This window comes from Mirounga angustirostris, unplaced genomic scaffold (genome assembly GCF_029215605.1).
Source record: "Mirounga angustirostris isolate CCGP_5_RB_7025 unplaced genomic scaffold, mMirAng1.0.hap1 SCAF_2, whole genome shotgun sequence".
Lineage (NCBI taxonomy): Eukaryota > Metazoa > Chordata > Mammalia > Carnivora > Phocidae > Mirounga > Mirounga angustirostris.
In genome coordinates this window covers 97,930,227-97,950,611 of record NW_026991710.1, presented here as the reverse complement: position 1 = coordinate 97,950,611, position 20,385 = coordinate 97,930,227, and the positions used below count along the sequence as shown (strand labels likewise).

At 39.9% G+C, this 20,385-nt stretch overlaps 1 long non-coding RNA gene across 1 annotated transcript in view; it reads left to right on the top strand.

Annotated features, from left to right (window-relative positions):
* Positions 1-19,539, top strand: part of LOC135363636 (uncharacterized) — a 44,341-nt gene extending 24,802 nt beyond the window's left edge. The window contains exon 3 of the long non-coding RNA XR_010409505.1: positions 18,681-19,539. This is a non-coding gene — a long non-coding RNA (uncharacterized LOC135363636). The remainder of the gene's footprint in view (positions 1-18,680) is intronic.
* The last annotated feature ends 846 nt before the right edge of the window (positions 19,540-20,385 follow it).

Below are 20,385 nucleotides of genomic sequence, written 5' to 3'. Positions count from 1 at the left end.
TACACACTTTTGACAGCTAAATGTCCTCCAGCAACCCAACTGGGAAGCTCTGAATTAATGCTTGGGAATTTTTTGAAAGACAGAACTTTTCTAGCCTCTAGAGTAAGATTGGTTCTAGAACACAGTGCGATCTTCTTTGTATAAAGGATACAGAAGGAATAAAAGATGGGAAAGTAGGGGCCACCTGGGTGGCTCAGTCAGTGAAGCAACCGACTCTTGATTTCAGCTCAGGTCATGATCTCAGGATCGTGGGAGGGAGCCCTGAGTCAGGCTCTGCGCTGATTGTGAAACTAGCTTGAGATTCTCTCACACTCTCTCTGACCCCCTCCCCACTTGTGTGTGTGCTCTCTTTCTCTCTAAAAAAATTTTTTTTTTAAAAAGTTGTTAAAGGACTATGGCCCTTCAAAGAGTAGGGATGACTCAGGGAAGATCTTCGGAGACTTTCGCCTGATTTACCAGTAATAGCAGAGGCAGCATGTGTGATTTATATTTGGAATCATGGAATTTGGCCCATCTGGATAATATAAGGTCAGTCAGTTGATTGCAACCTTAATTCTATCTGCAACCTTAATTCCCATTTGCCATGTAATGTGTACCAGCAGGTTCCAGAGATTAGGATGTGGACATATTTGAGGGGGGCTTTGTTATGCATAGCATATGCATATGCATATGCCTTGCGCATTCTGACCAATCAGACCTAGCTAGGGGGCCAGGTCATATGGTAGCACCAGAATAATTGAGGTGAAAGAAACCACTTAGAAGGATGTCACAGACACAGCAAGCATGCAGAGTCTTGCTTATCCAGTAAACCTAGTAATTAATTGCCTTGTGATTTTTAAAAATAACACTCAACTGAAAGATGCATGAATATATATATATATTTTAAAGATTTTATTTATTTATTTGACAGAGGGAGACACAGTGAGAGCAGGAACACAAGCAGGGGGAGTGGGAGAGGGAGAAGCAGGCTTCCCGCTGAGCAGGGAGCCCGATGCGGGGCTCGATCCCAGGACCCTGGGATCATGACCTGAGCCGAAGGCAGACACTTAACAACTGAGCCACCCAGGCGCCCCAGATGCATGAATATATTAATATGATTATCTCTTGTGCTAGGACTATGAATTATTTAAATTTTCTTCTTCATGTTGTACTAACTTACTAAGTTACACTTACTCGATAAGCGGATTTTGCTTTTATAATAAAAATAATTAATTTTTCAGAATTTCTAAAGAATCTTCGTAGACTGTGAAAGTTACAAACAAACAAAAGAAATAAGTGAAGTGACACATGTAAAGTTCATATAAAGACAAAGGCTAAACATGCATAATGACCACGGCCTCACATTCTAAAATATGGTAAATTAACAAGTCATCCTATTACACTTGGCACAAATTATTAGTAGCTTCCCATTTCTTTTCCGAATTTCTAGTACAGGTAAATGTATCATAAAGAGACATCAAAATAGGTTTTAAAAAAATAGACCAAGAAAATAAGAATTAATTTCTTCTGATAAAGAAATTTGATGAAAAGAATGGCTTAGAGTATATTCAGAGGACAGGGATAAACTCAGCAAATATCCAGCTTCCTTGTGTTCTCTCTCAGTACCAGGTTGAGTTGGGAGCCAGGCAAAGCTTCTCAAGATTCCCCATTCTGATTCTGCCTGTGGGCTAGGGTCACTGAAAGCCCCCACTTGCAAGTCCTGAGCTCCTCCTAACCAAGCAAGAAATATAACTCACTGGCTGGTGAGACTTGGATTAGTTCTTCTGATGATTGGTCCAGTACTTGGCATGCCTGGTACCTGGACAATTGGTTTTCTGCCTCAGTTTTTCCTGTTTGGCACTCCTTTTCCAACCATAACTAGAGTTCTAACCAGAACCTCAACTGGTCATAGATGGGCTGCATCAACAACACTATGCCAGCACCAGCCTTAGAACACTGATTCAGATATGTCCTGGACAGCTGGAGCCATGCAGTCGAGGGTATGATTTTCTAGAACCACCATGCCTTTCCTCAGTAGAGCTATACGTTTGTTGGTTGTTTTTTTTTTCCATTATAAAAGTCATGTAATTACATTATGGAACCTTAGAAAATTTAGGAAATAATGACATTTTATACACAATACCACAACCCAATTCAATCTTCTTAAAGAGTGTGGTATAATTATTCCTATAAAGTTTTGTGTGTGTAGTTGTTTTTATAAGCATGTAGAGCAAAATTTCCAATTTCAGAGTAAACTGTGCTTATAACAGAACCCAGACATGTCAGGGCACATCTCTAGGTTCTGCAGAAGCTGCCAGAAAGATAATCATAAAATGGGACTCTCAGGTGGGATTCCCTCCAGCCCCACTGACCCACAGATGAGTTCTAGGGAGCGAGGACGTGGATATATATCAAAAACCCTTCTCACCAACCAACCAAAAACCAACCAACCAACCAACCAACCATCCAACCAGCAAATGAAAACCCAATTTCATTACTGTTTTAGGCCTAGGTATCAGAGTGATTCTCACAACTTCAGCAGTGAATGCAGTGGGACCCCTACACTTGGCTTGGGGACAGCCTCCTAGGGCAGTAACACAGGGAAGAAAGAACAATAGAGGGCATGAAATGATCAGTGTGATGATTAAGTTCTCTTTTTTTTCATGAAATAGAAGCATTTTTATTTTTTTATTTAATTTAGTTTTATTGGGACACCTGGGTGGCTCAGTCGGTTGAGCGGCTGCCTTCGGCTCAGGTCATGATCCCGGGGTCCTGGGATCGAGCCCCGCATCGGGCTCCTTGCTCAGCGGGGAGCCTGCTTCTCCCTCTCCCACTCTCCCTGCTTGTGTTCCCTCTTTTGCTGTGTCTCTCTCTGTCAAATAAATAAAAATCTTTAAAAAAAATAATTTAGTTTTATTTACATTCAGTTAACATACAGTGTATTATTAGTTTCAGAGTTAGGTGATGGTTAAGTTCTTGAGCACACACAAGATGACCACTGGGAATGTGCAGAAGTGTTTAGGGGCTTCCGAAAAGGGACTGGCAGTCCCCACATTCAAGAACATAGGAATATTGTGAACCTGTCATTCTACCTCCAGACTGGAATGGCTTGAAGGAATCTAGGTCCGTTTTGGAGGCTCATGAAGGGAACATAATATCCTAATGCTTTGTTATGTGCTCCAAAAATAACTCCCCCCCCTAGAATTAATAAATTTAAGACAGTGGTGGTGACATGATTAGAAGACTGTACTGCAAGCTTCGGAAGGCTGGGACTATGCCTGCTTCATTTTCTATCCCCAACATTTAACACAGTGCTGCGTACAGGAGATGCTCAGTAAACACATGCTAAATAAATGAGAAATGAAGCCTGGAACATGCTGTCACATGTAGATCATTCAGAAGGCATTGCTGATTTGGGGAAATCAAAAAATTCTCTACGACAAGGCTGAAACTAAAGAGATTCTGGACTGCTTTAAGCTGTCTCCTGAAGGTGGGAACTGATCAAAAGCTTGCAAATCATTTGTGTCCTAGTACAAACAATCTGTACAATTGTGATAGAATGCTGTGGTGAGGGGCACCTGGATGGCTCAGTTGGTTGGGCATCTGATTCTGGATTTTGGCTCTGGTCCTGGTCTTGGGGTCGTGGTGTAGGGCCCCCGTAGGGCTCTGAGCTCAGCTCAGAGTCTGCTTGTCCCTTTCCCTCCCCCTGCTTAAGTTCTCTCTCTCTCAGATAAATAAATAAAATCTTAAAAAAAAAAAAATGCTGTAGTGAGGGTGGCGGTTTTGGAAAGGTGGGTGGTGATTTGCTCTGAGAACATTAAAAGGAGAGGGCTCTTTGGGACAATTAGGAACTTGAGAACCAGAAATAGGTCAGGAATTGGGTATACATCCATGAGGTTATATAAATCAGGGAACTAAATTCAAACCCGAAAGTTTAGTGGCTTTAATATAATAAAAATACTTGCTGCTAAGGAATGTAAATTCATACACACTGTTTCAAGAATAATTTGGTAATATGCTAATAACCAATAATGTGCCAAGATTTAAATAAATTAATTCCTTTGCTTCTCTCATGGTCCTGAATTAGGTACTAATTTTAACTTCATCATACAAATGGGGACTGTTGAGATGAAGTAACTCATCCAAGAACATACAGCCAGTGAATAGCAGGGCAGTCTTTAAATATAGGTAGCTTAGCTTTCAAATACAGAAAGCCAAGCTTTCAACCCCTACTCTGATCTGTCTCTGTGTGTAGTAAGCGTAAGAGCTCTCTGATGAAATTGGGCCTAGTCAGGGTAGTATGGCTATAGACAGAGGGTCCTCTGAATTATATTTGTGTTTTTAGGAATTTATTCTAAAGACAAATAATCAAATATATTTCTAAAAAGATTTTTATTTTTTTGAAGAGTTTATTTACTTGAGAGAGAGCGTGAGAGTGAGAGAGAGAGCACAGAGGGGGAGAGAGAGCACCTTGGGAGAGGGAGAAGCAGACTCTGCTAAGCAGAGAGCCTGACGGGGGGCTCAATCCCAGGACTCCAAGATCATGACCTGAGCCAAAGGCAGACCCTTAACCAACTGAGCCACCCAGGTGCCCCTAAAAGGATTTTTATTACAATCTGGATTATATTGTGAAAAATTGTAAGCATGCAGAGTGAGGCAGCAAATTATAGATTCCAAGGGTCCTAGAGTCAGTTCTAGGTCAGATCCTGTCTTTGTCACCTCACCATGGGATATCAATACTGGCCCACTCCAAACTTCTGTAAAATTGGAATAGGAATGTGCCTACATCACAGGAATTTAAAATAGGGAAATACTGCTTTCTGGATGGCTAAAGATGTGACTTTCTACACCAAAACTAAAATTCTTTGAAAACCTCCAAATATATGATAATGTAATTATACAAATAAAGCAATGACACAACTGATCAGTCTTCTTTGAATGAAAGTTTGGGAAACTTTGAGGGAAGTTGTAAAGAGTGAAAATCCTAATAATCTATAGCAGATCTGATGAAACAATGGATGTCCAGTCTCTTTCTAAAGTCTATCTGCATTTGGCATAGATCAACAGTCTATGATGGTGGAGGTTCTACTGTTTGTGTCCACAAAGACAAGGCCTGCTGTTGTCCCACTTTAGTTCAGTGATGCAAAGCCACCAAGCATGCTTCTTTTTTGGTTTGGTTCTAGAAATCATTCTGTCTGGTTCTACACCATTTTAATGCTGGTGTTATTGTTAAAGTTCCACCACCAGTGGCATTAAAGGAAATCTACAGCCTTGAGGAGCAATATTTTAGATGCAAGAGTGGCTTTTGATCCCACCTCTCTTGCACTAGTCCACCAAGTGAAACATTTAGTCCTCTGTGTACTGGTGGAACAAAATGAAGGACAGTGCTGTAAAATTTTTATCTTTAATGTAACTAATTTTTACTATTGTATTGCCTTTCTTTTCAGTGTAGAAAGAATAAAGAATTACAGAGGAAACTCTATTTCTATTTCAACGTTCTGAACAAAGCAATCTTTTGAGTCTTTGACATATTTGAGAAGCCACCCACATGAATTAAAAAAAAAAAAGTTTGCGGGGCACCTGGGTGGCTCAGTTGTTAAGCGTCTGCCTTCGGCTCAGGTCCTGATCCCAGGGTCCTGGGATCGAGCCCCACATCAGGCTCTCTGCTCAGCGGGGAGCCTGCTTCTCCCTCTCCCACTCCCTGCCACTCTGCCTACTTGTGATTCCTCTCTCTCTCTCTCTCCGTGTCAAATAAATAAATAAAATCTTTAAAAAAAAAAATGTTTGCTGCTTCTTAAGGCTCATTTAAAAAAATTTCAAAATACAAAGAAATCTATGGCAGTCAATTTATGATTCCTAAAATTGGGGGGCACTCATTTAAGGGGAGAGTGACAGAAAAATTTCGTTGCGAAACAGAAACACAAGCCGAAATGAGATGCTCCTGATGACCTGTTACACTGGCCGTCGCCTGTAGGCACGGCACTGCGTTCTGGAAACTGCTGCTCCTATTTTGAATTTCTGGACAATTTTTAGGTGAGAGTTTTCCTCCACAATCTTCTTTCTGAGATAGAGGCAAGCCCTTTTTGGTCCCGCTCCAGATTTCCCTGGGGTGGCCCAGGGCCACTGGTTGCTGCCTGCAGACTGCTGCTGGCAGGTGTGGGAGACACACTGCACAAAGCAGAGTACAGGTGTGTTGGGTACACAGGCAGCAAGAGACATACAAATGCTCAATTTCCAGTTGTGAATGTTCGTACATCTGAGTTTTGTTATCCAGGGAGTACTGCTTCTTAGAAAAAAAGTACTGCTATTAAGATCTAGTCAGGAAAATAGGGCCCATACCAGGTAAGTTCACTAGAGGGAATTTAATATAAGAATCTGTTGGGGCTTCAGCTCAGATCATGATCCCCATATCCTGTGGGGCTCTCTGTTCAGCAGGGAGCCTGCTTCTTCCTCTGCCCCTCCCCCGCTCATGCTCTCTCACTTGCGCTCTCTCTCTAGCTCTCTCTCTCTCTCTCTCTGTGGCTCTCTCTCTCTCAAATAAATAAAAATTAAAAAAAATAAAATAGGAATCTGTTTCAAAGGTCCTGAAATCTGGGGCCACCACCAGTTCCTGTCCATAGTGTCTTTATCATCAAGCTGTTTCTTTTAAGGAAGAATGAAGTAAACATATTTTGCAGTTGCTTCTTTCTTTTTTTTTTTTTTTTTTAAAGACTTTATTTATTTATTTGACAGAGAGAGACACAGCGAGAGAGCGAACACAAGCAGGGGGAGGGGGAGAGGGAGAAGCAGGCTCCCCGCAGAGCAGGGAGCCCGATGTGGGACTCGATCCTGGGACTCCAGGATCATGACCTGAGCCGAAGGCAGTCGCTTAACCCACTGAGCCACCCAGGCGCCCCATGCAGTTGCTTCTTTCTTAAGAATATTATTTCCCACCTACATTCTTGAGGATATGTGTCCAACAAAGTTATTCTAAAACCCTTTTCTTACTTACTTTTCCTATTATGCAAGGCATATTTTTTAAGAAAAGCCTTTAAAGTAATAAAACCAACAATGCACATTTTAGAAATTAAAAAAACATTTTAGAAAATTAAAAAATATAAAGAAAAAACTTTAAAATACCACTTATTTTACCACCCAGAGATAATACTTCCAAATTTTTAGTTGAAAAGCTTATAGAAAAACCTGTATAGGATCATACAGTCTTGTCACTGCTTTTTTTTTTTTTTTTTTTTTTGCCTTTGCACATATTTTGTTTTCTTCTTAGTTCATTAAATATTCCTCAGAAACTGTCCTTTGGTGGCTTCAGTGTATTCCAAGTCTAAATTTCTTTTCCATTTACCTACTATTAGACATTGAGTTTATGCCAACTCTGCTATTTCAAATAAAACTATAATGTAAAAGTCTTATAAATAAGCTTTTTTTCTGCTTCTTTGATTATTTCCAAACTTAAGCACAGAATAACCTCCTATTTGTCTCCTCTTAATTAGATTGGTGAGAGGAGGAAAAAAATCAGTTCTAATCACAACTTAATATGAGTAGTGCTAAATGACATGACTTCTTAAAAATAAAGGAAAATTAGAACTTTAAAGTAGTTATTTGAAATGAATGAAATCTTGCCATTTGCAATGATGTAGATGGAGCATTAAGCTAATAAGTGCAGTAAGTCAGAGAAAGACAAATACCATATGATTTCACTCGTGTGCGGAATTTAAGAAACAAACAAAGAAGAAAAGACAAACAACAACAACAAAAACCAGACTCTTAAATACAGAGAACAAACCAGAAGGGAGGTGTGTGGGAGGATGGGTAAAATAGATAAAGGGAATTAAGAGTACACTTATCTTGATGAGCACTAAAAAATGAATAGAACTGTTAAATCACTATATTGTATACCTGAAACTAATATAACACTGTGTTAATTATACTTGAATTAAAAATAATAAATAAAATATACACACTCATATATAATTGAAAAAATTCACAAACCTGTATTTAACTAAACTACATGATGTTTTCTTTTGTATTTCATTAAGAAACCCTTAATGAATTATAACCCCCCAAAATACAATTATTTTATAATATTAAAATACAATCAATTCAAGCAACCTCTAAAGACCTTGAAAATGCCCCTTACGCCCTTCAGTATTCTCTTAATTTTCTGTTTTCATCTCAGTGAACCGAGTTTTCTTGAATATCATCCTTCAAGGAAAAAAAATCTGATTCTTTTGTATAGATTTTCCACTTTATTTAATACAGTGTCAGAGACATTATTATATTCTATTATTTCTTCAATTTTAATAAATTGCATTCAGCGAAATAATAAACTTGGATATATATCCTTATACTTATTATTTCTGTGGAAAACTGTTCAAAGATCTAAATGCATATTTACAAATGGACGTTTAGCAACACAATTTGCTTATAAGTAAAGGACTTCCAATATCTAAAAAAGTAAACTATACTTATTTAACCTCATATGTCGTAATTCATGTACGACCAGAAAACATTGCACTTAGATATATAATTCATAGTCAGGTCCAAACATAAATACTATCTTTCTAAGAGATGTGTGTGTGTGTGTATGTGTGTGTACATTAAATGTTAGGGCAGATTCTTTGACAGACCTGAGCATTTAACCTGGAATTATTGGCACAACCTTAAAATTACGTTGATCTTCAAAAGGAGATTGTAGGTCATAACAATGAAGATTGTGAGCAAAGTATGTAAAATAATGTTGTGATCTCTGTTGTTACTATCTTTTAATTTTTCATAACATTTATCACCATCTGGCTTACAAATACATGTTTTTATATTTATTGCATGCCATCCTTCACTAGACTTTAAACACCATGAGAATGGGACATTTCTTTCATTCTCTGCTTTATTTACTACTTAGTACATAGCAGATGCTCAATAAATGTCTTACTTGAATAAATAAAAATTGAATGAATAAACAGTGAAGATTATTTGTTTTTAGATTTGATATACTAGAAATGACATATAGTAAGATATTGAAAATTCTGTAAATCCAACTTTTAAAAAACTTGCAAGTGTCATATTTTTGATAGCCCTTTAAAATTGAATGTGCCAAATCTTTGGCTAAATCTGTACAAGAAAGAAATGTGAATCTCAAAGCCTCATATGACATATCTTTTTTCCTCCTAAGTAAATTACAGAGTTTTGCCTTAAAAATATGATAGAGAGGGGTGCCTCACTGGTTCAGTCGTTAGAGTATGCAACTCTTGATGTTGGGGTCATAAGTTTAAGGCCCATGTTGGGCATAGAGCTTACTTAAAAAAAATATATGATAGGGACATAACTCGTTAAACCAAGCAGGATTGTAATGGTTTTAGAATGCGGTTTCCCTGACTTTCATGGAAAGTCACAAATATGTTTTTCATTTAATACAGACTTCATTTGCTATATTCTTAATAAATAAGTTAAACCTCCAACACCATAAAAAATTACCCTGGTAAATGAGTAATATGTAATTTAAATCTTCTGAAAGTGAGGATTCTCAACAGTTCAAGGATAAACTCTTCAGTGTTTTGTTTTGTTTTTTTTTTTTTTGGAGAGGCAAAGCTAAAAAGAAATAATAAGATAGCCAGGGTCAAACCTAGTCTGACTTTATTTCCCAACAACTGTTAGGCATAGGAATGCATTGGTCACAGTGTTTAACAGAAGTTCCCGAAGTTAAATGAGAGAGTGGAATTAGAACAAATTTTAAACAAATGCTTATTAAAATCCACAACTGTATTCATTTTGGTAACTGGACCTCCAAAGCAGAATAATGAGTTTAAATACACAGCAACAGGAATCACTTTTCATTTTAATTTACAAAAGGAACTACAAATTAGGTTGGAAATAATAGAAAAAGAATCATCAACATCAGTCTTACAACCAAAGCCTTTGCTTTTATGCATCCTTGAGAGGTGAACCAGTTAATACACCAGTGCCCATTTCCATTACATCTCTTTTCTCTCTCTCTTTTGCACTCTGGCCTTCCCTTTCTAGATCCCTTCTCACCTCTCCCAACACAGCCACATCACATACTCATGCACACACACGGGTGTGTCTTTCGTATAAAGCTATTGTCTTCAGTTTCTTCTTGGCAGGTTATTTTTACTAAAGGATCTAGTCACAGGGGCGCCTGGGTGGCTCAGTTGGTTAAGCGACTGCCTTCGGCTCAGGTCATGATCTTGGAGTCCCGGGATCGAGTCCCGCATTGGGCTCCCTGCTAGGCGGGGAGTCTGCTTCTCCCTCTGACCCTCCTCCCTCTCATGCTCTCTGTCTCTCATTCTCTCTGTCTCAAATAAATAAATAAAATCTTAAAAAATAAAAAAATAAAAAAATAAAGGATCTAGTCACAATTATTTCATTAGAACAATTGCAATAGCTGCTTATTACCACAGAAAGGCATGTGAATAAAAAAGTAATTCTTTTTTCTTGTTACAAAATGCCTACCTTGCTTTTGCCATTTTCTGCAGGTATGATGCCATTCATATTACTGAAGGAGTAGAAAGAATTTTTCTGTTCAGTCTGGCCTCTGGAATCACATGGAAAGTTATTTATATCAAAGGCCAGAAAAACCACCAAGAACTTTTTACTCAGTGATCCTAGTGCTAACAAATCTATCCTAAAAAATATTTCCAAGTATGGAAAAGTATGTATGCAAGTATTGCTGCAAATAACAAAATAAATATTAGCAAAATTAAGCAAATAGAGGAGAATTTATTTTATTTTATTATAATTTTATTATTTTTAAAATTTATTTGAGAGAGAGAGAGTGAGTAGAGGGAGGAGCAGAGGGAGAGGGACAAGAAGACTGTGCTGAGCACAGAGTCTGACACGGGGCTTGATCCCGGGACCCCGAGATCATGACTTAAGCTGAAACTGAGAGATGGATGCTGAACCTACTGAGCCACCCAGTGCCCCTTTTTTATTTTTTAGGAGAATTTATTTTAAAGGTAACAGTTAAGTCACAAAATTAATGAGACATTTGTAAAATTGGCTCAGGAATGGACAGAAGCTAAAAAACAGCTCTAGGGCAGGTGATCCAAGCTATAAGAATTTCTAGAATCTCTTGTCAGTGGGTGACTGCTAGAATTAGCCAGTTCCAATTACTTTTCCTGTCTTGGTTTCAGTGGACTTAAGATTCAGAATCCATGGTGGGGGAGGTTAGTGGGGGCACTAACCCCAAAATATAGTGGGTTGAGAATTAAAAGAAATCTATTTCTCTCTCATTCAAGGCAGATTAGCAGTTGGTTCCACATCAGTCAAGGACTCCAGTTCTTCTTGTTTTACTGTTCCACCATCCCCTAGGAAGTATTGATGTTACCCACAGGATTATAGCTGGGTCACACCCTTGCATCCAAGCCTACAGAAAGGTGGATAGAAAGGCTAGGGAATATGCGACTTCCTTTTTTAAAAGATATGACCCAGAAATTATATATAATACTTCTGTTCACTTCCTGTTTACTGGAAGTTAGCCACAAATACATGGAGCTGGAGGTGAGATTAAGAAATGTGGTCTCTTGTGCCACGCTAAAACTTGGAAATACTCTATTACTAAAAGAAGGAAGAAGAGAGGGAGAGGGGGGAAAGATGGTGGAGGAGTAGGGGACCCTATTTCAACTGGTCCCCGGAATTGAGCTGGATATCTACCAGACCACTCTGAGCACCCACAAAACCAACCTGAGATGTAAGAAGATCTGGATCTCTACAAACAGAATAGTTGCAGGCGGTTGGTTTTGAGGTACGAAGTGGAGAGCCGTGATTCCACAGGCAGATATCAGAGGATAAACGGCAGCGGGAGGGTGCCTGGCCATGGGGATCCTACACCGCCGGTGAGCGACAGCCTTGCGCACTGGGGACGGGGCACAGACTCGCAGAGCGGTAGCGGCTGGGAAAGGAATTTAGGGCAGCCCCCGGGGTGGAAACCCAGAGCAGCGGGGGCGGCTGGGAAAGGAATTTAGGGCAGCCCCCGGGGTGGTGGAAACCCAGAGCAGCGGGGTCGGGCCTGTGAACTGCAGCCCCTGGGGCGGAAACCCAGAGCGGGTCGCCCACGACCGAACTGGGAGCAGCTGGCGGTTTTAGAAGCACAAAGGGCAGAGACGTGCCCCGACCTGGAGGCAGGACTGGGAGCGCTGCAGAGGGGCACACAACCCAGGACGCTGCAGTTTATAGCAGCACAGACAGAAACGGAGACAGTGTGGCCTGGGGAGCTCACTGAAGAACAGACTGTGGTCTCTCTGCTCTGAGGCAGAGGGTTGGAAACGGTATCTTCTGCTCTGACTCGTGGAAGAGACACAGAAAGCCGCCAGGGAAAGCTGCCAGAGAACAAAAGCCCCCAAAACTGATTCCCCCTGAGCCCATCCCCTGCCACAGGAGTGCAGGGCAACTCCGCCCAAACAGGGTTGCCTGAGTAACAGCGCGGCAGGCCCCTCCCACAGAAAACAGGCTGGTAAAACAAGAGGCCAGCAACCCTAAGGTTCCAAGAAAACAGGTGCATCTTGCTTGGGTTCTGGTCAATAATTTGGACTCTATACATTCCCTCAAACACCCATCAACAGAATGACTAGGAGGAGGAGCCCCCAAAATAGAAAAGACTTAGAGATTATGACTTATGCTGCAGATTTACAAATGGATGCAGATATAACCAAGATGTCGGAGATGGAATTCAGGCTAGCAGTTGTGAAGACAATGGTTAGAATGGAGAAATCAATTAATGGCAGCATAGAGTCTCTAAGGGCAGAAATGAAAGGTGAATTGGCAGAACTTAAAAATGCTATCAATGAGATCCAATCCAATCTAGATAATCTAACAGCTAGGGTAACTGAGGCAGAAGAGCGAATAAGCGACCTGGAAGACAATATAATAGATAAAAAGTGAAAAGAGGAGGCCAGGGAAAAACAACTCAGAATCCATGAAAATAGAATCAGAGAAATAAGTGACACCATGAAGCATTCCAATGTCAGAATAATTGGAATCCCGAGGGAGTGGAGAGAGAGAGAGAGAGAGGACTAGAGGATGTATTTGAGCAAATCATAGCTGAGAACTTCCCTAATCTGGGGAATGAAACAAACATTTGCGTCCTAGAGGCAGAGAGGACCCCTCCCAAGATCAAGGAAAAGAGGCCAACACCCTGGCATGTAATAGTAAAACTTGCAAATCTTAGAACCAAGGAAACCATCTTAAGAGCAGTTAGGGGGAAGAGATTCCTTACGTACAAAGGGAGGAACATCAGAATAATGTCAGACCTATCCACAGAGACCTGGCAAGCCAGAAAGGCCTGGCAAGACATATTCAGGGTACTAAATGAGAAGAACATGCAGCCAAGAATACTTTATCTGGCAAGGCTCTCATTTAGAAAGGATGGAGAAATGCAGAGCTTCCAAGACTGGCAGAAACTGAAAGAATATGTGACCACTAAGCCGGCCCCGCAAGAAATATTAAGGGGGGTTCTATAAAAGGAGAAAGATCCCAAGAGTGCTATACAACAGAAATTTACAGGGACAATCTATAAAAACAACATCTTCACAGGCAACATGATGACAATTAATTCACATCTTTCAATAATCACTCTCAATGTGAATGGCCTAAATGCTCCCATAAAATGGCACAGGGTTGCAGATTGGATAAAAAGACAGGACCCATCCATATGCTGCCTATGTGAGATTCATTTTGAACCTAAAAATACATCCAGACTGAAAGTGAAGGGATGGAGATCCATCTTCCATGCCAACAGACCTCAAAAGAAAGCTGGGGTAGCAATTCTTATATCAGACAAATTAGATTTTAAACTAAAGTCTGTAATTAGAGACACAGAAGGACACTGTATCATTCTTAAAGGGTCTATCTAACAAGAAGATCTAACAATTGTAAATATCTATGCCCCCAACATGGGAGCAGCCATCTATATAAGCCAACTGTTAACCAAAATAAAGAGTCATATTGATAACAATACGTTAATTGTAGGAGACCTCAATACTCCACTCTCAGCAATGGACAGATCATCTAAGCAGAAAATCAGCAAGGAAACAAGAGCTTTGAATGATACATTGGACCAGATGGACTTCATAGATATTTACAGAACATTCCACCCTAAAACAACAGAATATTCATTGTTCTTGAGCGCACATGGAACTTTCTCCAGAATAGATCACATACTGGGTCACAAATCAGCTCTCAACCGATACCAGAGACTGAGATTATTCCCTGCATATTCTCAGACCACAATGCTTTAAAACTGGAACTCAATCTCAAGAAAAAAATTGACAGAAATTCAAATACTTGGAAGCTAAAGACCACTTTGCTCAAGAATGTTTGGGTCAACCAGGAAATCAAAGAAGAACTTAAACAATTCATGGAAATCAATGAGGACGAAAACACATCGGTCCAAAACCTATGGGATACTGCAAAGGCGGTCCTAAGGGGGAAATACATAGCCGTCCAAGCCTCACTCAAAAAACCAGAAAAATCCCGAATTCACCAACTAACTCTACACCTTAAAGAACTAGAGAAAAAGCAACAAACGATGCCTAAGCCATGCATTAGAAGAGAAATAATTAAAATTAGAGGAGAAATCAATGAATTAGAAACCAGAAACACAGTAGATCAGATCAACGAAACTAGAAGTTGGTTCTTTGAAAGAATTAATAAGATCGATAAACCACTGGCCAGACTTATCCAAAAGAAAAGAGAAAGGACCCAAATTAATAAAATTATGAATGAAAGGGGAGAGATCGCAACTAACACCAAGGAAATAGAAACAATTATTAGAAATTATTATCAACAACTATATGCCAATAAACTGAGCAATCTGGATGAAATGGAGGCCTTCCTGGAAATCTATAAGCTGCCAAGACTGAAACAGGAAGAAATTGACAACCTGAATAGGCCAATAACCAATAACGAGATTGAAGCAGTGATCAAAAAACCTCCCAAAAAACAAGAGTCCAGGGCCTGATGGATTCCCTGGGGAATTCTACCAAACATTCAAAGAAGAAATAATACCTATTCTACTGAAGCTGTTTCAAAAAACAGAAACAGAAGGAAAGCTTCCAGACTCATTCTATGAGGCCAGCATTACCTTAATCCCCAAACCAGGCAAAGACCCCATCAAAAAGGAGAATTTTAGACTGATATCCCTGAGGAATATGGATTCCAAAATTCTCAACAAAATCCTAGCTAATAGGATCCAACAATACATTAAAGGGATCATCCACCACGACCAAGTGGGATTTATCCCCGGGATGCAAGGGTGGTTCAACATTCGCAAATCAATCAATGTGATAGAACACATTAATAAGAGGAGAGAGAAGAACCATACAGTCTTCTCAATTGATGCAGAAAAGCATTTGACAAAATGCAGCATCCTTTCCTGATTAAAACTCTTCAGAGTATAGGGATAGAGGGAACATTCCTCAAGTTCATAAAATCCATCTATGAAAAACCCACAGTGTATATCATCCTCAGTGGGGAAAAGCTGAGAGCCTTTCCCGTAAGATCAGGAACACGTCAAGGATGCCCACTCTTGCCACTATTGTTCAACATAGTACTAGAAGTCCTAGCAGCAAGCAGTCAGACAACAAAAAGAAATAAAAGGTATTCAAATTGGCAAAGAAGAAGTCAAACTCTCTCTTTTCGCAGACGACATGATACTTTATGTGGAAAACCCAAAAGACTCCACCCCAAAATTACTAGAACTCATACAGCAATTCAGTAATGTGGCAGGATACAAAATCAGTGCACAGAAATCAGTTGCTTTCTTATACACTAACAACGCAACTATGGAAAGAGAAATTAGAGAAACGATTCCATTTACAATAGCACCAAAAACCATAAGATACCTCAGAATAAACCTAACTAAAGAGGTAAAGGATCTATACTCTAGGAACTACAAAACACTCATGAAAGAAATTGAAGAAGACACAAAAAGATGGAAAAATATTCCATGCTCATGAATCGGAAGAATAAACATTGTTAAAATGTCTATGCTACCCAGAGCAATCTATACCTTCAATGCCATCCTGATCAAAATTCCAATGACATTTTTCAAAGTGCTGGAACAAACAATCCTAAAATTTGTATGGAATCAGAAAAGACCCCGAATCGCCAAGGTAATGTTGAAAAAGAAAACCAAAGCTAGGGGCATCATGTTGCCCGATTTCAAGCTATATTACAAAGCTGTGATCACCAAGACAGCATGGTACTGGCACAAAAACAGACATATAGACCAAGGGAACAGAATAGAGAACCCAGAAAAGGACCCTCAACTCTATGGTCAAATAATCTTTGACAAAGCAGGAAAAAACATGCAATGGAAAAAAGGCAGTCTCTTCAATAAATGGTGCTGGGAAAATTGGACAGCCACATGCAGAAGAATGAAACTTGACCATTCTCTAACACCATTCACAAAGATAAACTCAAAGTGGATGAAAGACCTCAATGTGAGGTCTTTGCTCACAATGTGAGACAGGAATCCATCAAAACCCTACAGGAGAACATAGGCAGTAACCTCTTTGACATCACCCACAGCAACTTCTTTCAAGATACATCTCCAAAAGCTAGTGAAACAAAAGCAAAAATGAACTTTTGGGACTTCTTCAAGATAAAAAGCTTCTGCACAGCAAAGGAAACAGTCAACAAAACAAAGAGGAAACCCACAGAATGGGAGAAGATATTTGCAAATGACACTACAGATAAAGGGCCGGTATCCAAGATCTATAAAGAACTTCTCAAACTCAACACCCAAAAAACAAATAATCAAGTCAAAAAGTGGGTAGAAGATATGAAAAGACATTTCTCTGAAGAAGACATACAAATGGCTAACAGACACATGAAAAAATGTTCATCATTAGCCATCAGGGAAATCCAAATCAAAACCACATTGAGATACCACCTTATACCAGTTAGAATGGCAGAAATGGACAGGGAGAGAAATAACAAATGTGGGAGAGGTTGTTGAGAAAGGGGAACCCTCTTACACTGTTGGTGGGAATGCAAGTTGTTACAGCCACTTTGGAAAACAGTGTGGAGGTTCCTCAAAAATTTAAAAATAGAGCTACCCTGGGCGCCTGGGTGGCTCAGTTGGTTGGGCGACTGCCTTCGGCTCAGGTCATGGTCCTGGAGTCCCGGGATCGAGTCCCACATCGGGCTCCCTGCTCGGCGGGGAGTCTGCTTCTCCCTCTGACCCTCCTCCCTCTCATGCTCTCTGTCTCTCATTCTCTCTGTCTCAAATAAATAAATAAAATCTTAAAAAATAGATAAATAAAATAAGTAAAAAAACAAAAAAATAAAAATAGAGCTACCCTATGACCCAGCAATTGCACTACTGGGTATTTATCCCAAAGACAGATGTAGTGAAAAGAAGGGCCATATGCACCCCAATGTTCATAGCAGCAATGTCCGCAATAGCCAAACTGTGGAAAGAGCCGAGATGCCCTTCAACAGATGAATGGATAAAGAAGATGTGGTCCATACATACAATGGAATATTACTCAGCCATCAGAAAGGATGAATACCCAACGTTTACATCAACACGGATGGGACTGGAGGAGATTATGCTAAGTGAAATAAGTCAAGCAGAGAAAGTCAATTATCATATGGTTTCACTTATTTGTGGAACATAAGGAATAGCATGGAGGACATTAGGAGAAGGAAGGGAAAAATGGGGGGGGGGAATTGGAAAATGAACCATGAGAGACTATGGACTCTGAGAAACAAACAGGGTTTTAGAGGGGAGGGAGGAGGGGTATTGGTTAGCCCGGTGATGGGTATTAAGGAGGGCACGTACTGCATGGAGCACTGGGTGTTACACGAAAACAATGGATCGTGGATCACCACATCAAAAACCAATGATGTATTGTATGGTGACTAACATAACATAATAAAATTAAAAAAAAAAAAAGAAGGAAGAAGAGAATGGATGCTGGGGACCAGAGTACAGACTAGGATGAGGCAAATAAGTTGCCCTAGGTGCAAAACGAAAGAGACACTCACTCTTGCGACTGTGCAATTGCGGGTGCTCCTTACATTTTGTACCCAAAGTGCCTCATTGCCTAGTTCTGGTTCTGCTGGGGACAATTAGTAGTATCTGTCACACCTAGTTAGATTACGTGGGAGCACAGGACACCTTAATTTACAGTCCTACAAGAGTACACACATTGGGTAAGAAATATTTACCTTGAAAGAAAGTAGAATATTACTGGTGAAAGTAGAATAAATATACATATGGTGGCTGACTGAAAAAAACAATGTTCCTTACAAACATGAAGATGGCTGTAATATATTGATAAATCCCCACAGCTTTTCATACCCCTGTAGACTCACCCTTTGCCATGTGAATTTGCAGCTCCCTCTGGTAAGAGGTGGAGTCTGTTTTAACCTCTCTTTGAATCAGAATTGTATTTATGATAAGCTTTTTTTTTTTTTAAAGATTTTTCATTTATTCATTTGAGAGGGAGCACAAGTGGAGGGAAGAAGCAGAGGGAGAGGGAGAAGCAGACTCCCCGCTGAGCAGGGAGCCCGACACGGGGCTCGATCCCAAGATCATGACTCGAGCGGAAGGCAGACGCTCAACCAGCTAAGCCACCCAGGTGCCCCTGTGATAAGCTTTAAACAAAGAATGCAAGGAAAGTGAGGTTGTGCTAGCCAGTTCTGAGCCTAAGTCTGAAGAGCATTTGCATGCTTCTTTGCAGGCTGTTGGAACCCTGTCTAGGTGCCACGTAAACAACTGGGCTAGCCTGCGACAAAGTGAATGACCACATGGACCAGAGGCAAGATTGCTCATGAGAAATGAGAGAGATCAGCAAACCTGTCTGCCCAACCTGCTGCTGAGTATAGACTCATGCATATGCCCAGCTAAGATCAGTTGAATCTGGCCCAGGCCAGAAGAATGACCCAGCAGATCAACAGTTGTGGTTGTTTTAACCAATAAAGTTTGGCATGGTTTATTAGGCAGCAATAGTTAATCGATACAAAGTCATTCATTGCTGTATCATTTATCCTAACAAGAAAGCAGAAACAATCTGAGTAGTGATAATAAGTTGTTTAAATAAATTACCCTATATTTTCTTGGAGGAATATTTTATGACCCTGAAGCTGTTCTCATGAAGTTAGCCTATAATCATGCTCACCATTATCGAGGCATCACACGACCTCAGATTCCCTTGTCATGAGTTTTTATGAATTCTCAGGGTAGATTTCGTTCTTCCTGAGTGGCAGGGTGGCTTTTCCTAATTTATCCTTTTATTGAAATGAAGCCTCATCTTTGGACGGGAATTGCAATACCTACCTAAAATCTTGTCTTATGATCCCACTTATGTGTTAATGAAGGGGGCAGAAATCGGTGGGGGAGACGAACCATGAGAGACTATCGACTCTGAGAAACAAACTGAGGGTTCCGGATGGGAGGGGGGTGGGAGGATGGGTTAGCCTGGTGGTGGGTATTGAGGAGGGCACGTTCTGCATGGAGCACTGGGTGTTATACGCAAACAATGAATCATGGAACACTACATCAAGAACTAATGATGTAATGTATGGTGATTAACATAACATAATAAAATTTAAAAAATGTTAAAAAAAACCCCAAAAAACTCAAGGTACTTCATTACTAAGTCCAGCAAAACTTTCAGAACAGCGGTTTCAAAAAGTCAGGTGTTTATGCCTCTGGTTTGCAATTTCTTCAATTTTTGATCCTTGGAGATTTTTTTTTCCTTCTGAGCTCATCTATGTATTAAAAAGGGCATTTGCTATATTTTATCCAGGATGTCTCAATGTTTTGTAATATGAAATATGGTTATAGTGTGACATGTTACCAGATACAGAAGTTTCCCTTCATAATCTTTACTCATTGGCTGGACGATGACACATTAGGCTCTGCAGTAGATGGGAGATAAAATTCTCTCTGCCCTCTAAGAGCTTGTAATACAAATGCCTGGCCTTCCTTTTCTAGCCTGATCTACTAAATCCCTCCATCCTAAGGGCACTCTAGACTATTCACTGCTCCAAACATGCCATGCATAAGATTGTGATACTTTTCATGCTGAACCCTCTGCCTATGATGTCTTTTCTCTTTTCTAACTTATCTTACACATTTTTTTATTTATCCAGTTTCTTGAGTATGTACAATGTACCAGTCACTGAGTAGGGTTCCAGAGATTTAAAGATAAAATAAAACCTCTTTTGATAAATTTACAGCTATTCAAGCTCCAGTAATGCTACATTTCTACCTAACTTTCCTTAACTTCCCAGCCAGGATTTAAATATTTCTTCTCTACATTTTCACAGTATATTTTTATGTCTTTATTTTGCACTTAACTCGTTCTGTATTCCATTGTTATTTGTTTTACGTAGAACAATATTGGAAAAATCTTCCTTGCTTTAACAGGTTATATGAGTCCC